Consider the following 6000-nt stretch of genomic DNA (forward strand, 5'->3'; position numbering starts at 1 on the left):
TGCTTGGGAGCGCGGAATTTGATCAAGCAAGCGAAGGAGCCAAGGCCTAGTGCACCGCACAGGGGTGCACGCGCGCGGCACAGGGGTACGTGCGCGCAGACCCAGTCGTGCGTGCGCGCGGCTGGGATGTGCGTGCGCACGGCCTGTGCGGCCCCCTTCGCTCGATTTTTCTTATTTATAGCTTTTGACTTTCTTTTTTGAGGACGAACTTAACTTTGTACTAGAGAGAGAATTTTTCCAGAAATAGTAGAGAGAGAAAGTAGAGAGAGAAGCTTAAGATTTACTTGTTTGTACTTGAATTTGATCTTAGATTTCAATTTCATCTTGAAATTCCTTCTTCAATTCAATGAATGTTTGTAAGATTTCTTTCTCTTGATTTACTTTTAATGCAATTCCTTCTAGTTTCTTGGATTTTGATTGAGATTACTTTCCTTGCTTTAGAATTTGTTGATTGATTGATTTTCTTTTGATTAAGCTTAAAATGAATATGAATTTGATTGAATTTGTTTTGTTTTTTAATTTCACCATGTTTAGTGAGTAGATTACTTGCTAGGGAGAAGGGGAAGCATGCTTGATTGATGATTTTTGCTAGTTGATGATGCTAAATTGATTTGAATGGTGCAATTAAATTGGTTGACATAGTTGTGCATGTGATTAATTAGACTAGGAGTGATCAACCTATAAGATTAATCCAGATTGCATTGCAAATTTCAATGACATGAACCCTTGATTTGAGAATTGTTTTAATTGATTGAATTTGATTGTGATTTTCCTAGTTAGCCATTCATAGTGAACCCTAGCTTGGGTTATAGGAGATAGCCCTTGAATTCCTTTGATTGCAACTATTGTTTGTCCTTTGCAATGTTTGAATTGATTGAGTGATCCTTCAATTAACATTATCATTGAGCTTGCATGTGGAACCTATATCCCTAGTGTTTAGTATATTGAATTTCTCGATTTATCTAGTTTTCTCGATACCTTAGTTACCAATTGCATCTTCCCGCAATCTTCGAATTAGCTTGACCTAGGCTATAGCTTGCACCTACTCATTCCCTTGGGTTCGACCCTTGACTTACCATATACTCGTATTAGGTTGGTCGAGTGTTTATAAATTTTCTTTGGCTCTAGGAAAGGGTAGAGAACGACCTACATTTTCCTCGTGTCAGCGCTGCTGCTAGGCCGACTCGCGGGCTTGCGGGCTGGTGCTAGCGCTACTAGCGGCTTGCTTGCATGCTTGTGGGCTGATGCTAGCACTGCTAGCTCGCCCCAGCAGGACAAGCTCGCATGGCCTCGCTGCTAGCTAGCTAGCTCGGCCAGCATTCCTTGCCAACGTACATACGTGGCTACTGGGCCTACTGTCGAGGCTAGTCCGTGGCTAGTAGCCATGGTAGCTAGTGCGGCCTAGTCCTTAATTGGCTAGGTCCAATGACTTATCATTTGACTTATTTTTTTATCTTGTCGATTCCTTGAAACGACTCGACATTCGACGCTTGGCTTGACGCTCTTAGCTTGAAATCTGACATCTTAGTTCGTAATTACCTTATAGACTCATTTAATCTTTTGGATTAATGCGTCGTTTCGGTTTGGTTACTCGACTGGGTGTGACCGGAAAGGCTCAGTCAAGATTAAGCTGTAATATTAATTATGCATTAATATTATTGATCAAAAGCGGCGTCCAGCTAGGCATTTCGATCACTTGACCTCACTACATAATTAGCTTTCTAATAATTCCGAACCCTTTATCGGAATAAAACACTTTTTCGAAGGACACCATTCCTTTCATAAAGTCCACTACTGCATCTTCAGTTGGTTGCTCATGCTCTTTCTCTCCCTCTACCTGGACTTTGTCTTGCTCATCGCTGTCTAAAAGCTCTTTTTTCTGCCCATTCCCCAAATGGCTCAAGCTCCGGCTTCCCCTCATCCCTTGCTTCAAGAACAAGATTGGCGTATTGGTACATTAGGCCCAAGCGCCATATTCAGCCCCTGGATGTACAAGATCCTAAGCAATCATCATCCTCTCCACACAATCCCGCTTATTCTCTTCTATGAGGTGGTCTTGCTTTGCTTTTAGGGTGGGTTTGAAGTTGGCCTTGGATTGAGCCATCTCGTTCTTTAGCCAGTTGACGTTTACTCAAAAACTGTTATTCTCCTTATCGACGCCTTCTAAGGCCTTGAGATCCGCATGAGCGTTCTTGAGAAAGGCCTCAAAGTCAGAGGCTTTCTTCTTTGCAAAATCCAGGTCAACCGTCAAGCACCTGATTATGCAAACGGTGTGTTAGAGACACACCCGAAAACATACTTAAGTAATTGAGTGCAGTTATCATACCTCAGACAACAGGGAGAGGATGCGTTCAACATTGAACGTATGAATGCCCGAAATTGCCTCCTTCTCCTTCTTGGGAATAGCCCCAAGCATGGTCTTGGAGTACTGCTGCACATCCGACCATCGGGGGGATTAATCTGCACCATAAGGAAGATTTGGTGAGTGAGCTATATAAGCGACAACAATCTGTCGACGGCTGCCTGATGATCCCTTTGACGTCTGTTGAGAATGTGACTTGACCCGCATGGGCCTGCCTAGCTCAAATGGAGATTCAAAAGGGTTAGCCATACCTTTGAAAATGACCGGCAGGCTATCGTCAGCTGTAGTCGCTGCTGCACCACTTGCAGTTTGGGTAGCTCGCTACCTGATAAGTGGTTTATTTGACCACTTATTGTGGTGATTTTAACCCGGTTTTGCAATTATCACTAGTAGAAAAAAGTAATTGGGAAGCCCCAAATGGGAAGCGGTTATTCAATTCCGTTTCCAAAAACCCATTAAAAAAACACAACTAAATTGAAAAGGGAAGTGGTTTGGGTTGAACCGCTTCCATAAATGAAATGGGAAACGGTTCAAATCGCTTCTATTTAAAAAAAAAAAATTCCGCGCTCAGCAATAAACCCAAACCCTTGAAAATTTTCGCTCTCCCTCCTTTATTCTCTCGCACACATTGTTTCATTCTTCGTTCCCTCCCAATTCACTCCCTTTCCACTCTCAAACTCCGGCACTCCACCACCACCACCACTCTTTTACTCCCTTTTCTCTCTGTTTTTCGCTCAAGGTTCAAGGTTCGGGTTGTAAATGTTGTTCGTGAGTTCAAGGCTCGGGTTGCAGCCGCTGTTCATGGGTTGCTGCTGTTTGTGGGTTGCTGGTGGTGTTCGTGAGTTTGGGTTTTGCACCCCACCACCACACCTCTCTTACTCCCTGCCGTAACTACTTCGAAGCAAGGCACCACCACACCTCTCTCTCTCACCCCACATTCCTTCTCTTTCTCACTCTCAAATTAGGGTGAGGTTTTGCTAAATTTTACTTCCATATCTATATGTTTTCAACAATTTCCCAAACTTTAAAGTTAGGGTTTTAAATTTATTTAACGCAATTTTATCTTATTTTTTTTATTAATTGCTTGTTTATTCCATATTGTTAATTTGAGTATATATATATATATATATATATATATATATATATATATATATATATATATATATATATATATATATATATATATATATTTGAGTTGCTTTAAAGTGATTTTTTTTTAATAGAATAGTTATTAGTTAACTAGTTAGTTTGTTAAATTTAGTTAGTAAAATATAATGTATGAATGGATTGTTATGAATGAATGGATCGTTATGAATGAATGTATGGATTGTTAAGTAACCTTAGTTTGCTTGTAGGTACTCTAATTAGCACTATATGAATGAATGAACTTGTGTATTGTTGAATGTCAAATAAATACAAATTATTGAATGCTTGCATCATCATTTGCCTAGATACTCGTTCGAGTTTTTCTCATTAGGAGAAAGTCTTGAATAGTCCCCAGTTGGGACTTCTTGGATGTTTAATCTCACTTAGGTAGTGAATGTATGTCTCTTTTTCGATTTAAGGAATATCTCGGCTTATCATTTTCCCACCATGTTCTCTAGGTGCATATGTAGGTAAGTAATTACCTACATTGTGTACTTGGAGAAGTAGGGGGAAATGATGCCGGATTTTCCTTAAATTGGAAAGTTGACATACATTCACTAGTGAGATAAGATGTTCAAGGATGAGTTAGGTTGGAGTAATAAGGACCTTTTGGGAGCATTCATTTTTCACTACTACATTTTTGATCAAGTGCAACGTCAAAAAATGAGCTATTGCAATGGCCTTTTCAACGCCGTCGCATTAGGTAGGCTGATGCAACGCTAGGGTAAGCTAATGCGGCGGTTTGTAATGTCATATCTAATGCTATGGTTCATTATATGCCGTTGTATTAGATTAGTCTAATGCAACGGCAACGAGAGCTAACACAACGGCAAGAAACTTTTCAATTTTATTATTCCTATATTTTTTCCCTCCGTTTTTTTAACCAAAATTTTGAAATTTTCAAAATGAAATACCGCAAAACCCTTTTTTTTTTTTTTTTCTCTCTCTCTCCATTATTAGAGACATAGAGTTACAAATTCAAAAGACCGCTCATTCCCTTTCTTCTAGAAACATGTAGATTTTGATAGAGAATCAAAATTCCCAATTTTGCTTTTAAAAATCAGAATAGAGAAGTAGAGATAGATTCATGTTTCCCTTATTTTCTGTGGATTTTCTATTCAAAGGGTTATGGTTTCGTATAAATTGTGGGTTTGAGTTATATCGTAATGAGGGCACCAATGGTTCGTGGTCCAGTAAATCTAGTGCGGCGCTTTCGATTCCCGACAATCTGACGCCGCGGCGGTGTGTGGTGAGCCTCTGCCTTTAACTCCATGAGTGCATCCCTCCAAAATAACCGAGTTAAAAAGAGCAGAGAGAAGAGTGTAGTAGGAAGAAGAAGAGAAATTGATTTTAGTAGTCTTGAAATGCTCTTATGGCGGCTGTGTTCGGTGTTTTGTTGCTAAATTAATTGTTGCTACACCTTCTGGTAACTCATCTATTATCAATTCTTAATTAATTGAGTAATTTTTTGACTTTTGAATTTAGAATTGGTGATTATTGTTGATTTGGAGTTAATTAGAGTGAATAATTTTGATTTTAGAAATTTGTTTAATTGATGATTGCTTACTTTTGTGTACTTTTGATTTTTAAAGGCAATTACATAATTATTACATCTTTTGAAGTAATTTTGAGTGTAAAATTTTGAATAGAAGTAATGATTAATTGGTTGTTTTAACAACCTTCAAATTTCTAGAATTTTTTTCCTGCTACTACATGCCGTTAAGTTGTTGCTTCCTTGTTGTTTCATCCGTGCTTGTCTATACGCTGCTACTAATGGCGACAGTGTGTGACTTTGTTACTTGATTTGTGTTGCATTGTACAGAGTATAATTTTGATTACTTGTCATAATAGCCCAATTATTTTTTTCAGGGATTGTTTGTTCAAAATTGAGATGCAAAATTGCAAATGGTCATAAAATTATTTTATAACTGGTACATATTGGTGTAGTTATTATTATAAAGCTTTTGTATTGAAATATGATTTCCTTAGTCTTTAGCATAGGAGTGATATTAGGGGATGATATACATAATGATATTTCTTATATTGATTAAGAAGATAATGTAGTATGCGTGGATATCATGCACACATAAAAAAATGTCCCTAATCTCATTGATTTGGGGATGAGTTGGGTAGTGTTGACTAGAATAGTTCAAGACTCCAATTTTACTGATGGTTTTCTAATGTAAAAATAGTCCAATTGGTTCACTTTAATTCCCTGAATTCTCATTGTGTCTTGGTGGTTTTATGATTAATTAAAGTTGGTGAGAATATCTTCTATGTCTTACATTCTACTTTTTTAAAAAAATAAATTAAAAAAAATGCATTAGTTTGTTAGTTTCAGATTGCAGTATCACTAATACTAAACAGACATGGAGGTTTAGTTTACTATAATAAAATGTATTTCTTATCTAAAGTTAAATCATTGTACATCTACGAATTGGAATGTTCACATATCCTTCCAGCCTTCCTACATAATAATATGTGGATGTTTT

The sequence above is a fragment of the Chenopodium album genome, chromosome 15 (assembly GCF_948465745.1).
Source record: "Chenopodium album chromosome 15, dcCheAlbu1.1, whole genome shotgun sequence".
In the NCBI taxonomy this organism is placed as follows: Eukaryota; Viridiplantae; Streptophyta; class Magnoliopsida; order Caryophyllales; family Amaranthaceae; genus Chenopodium; species Chenopodium album.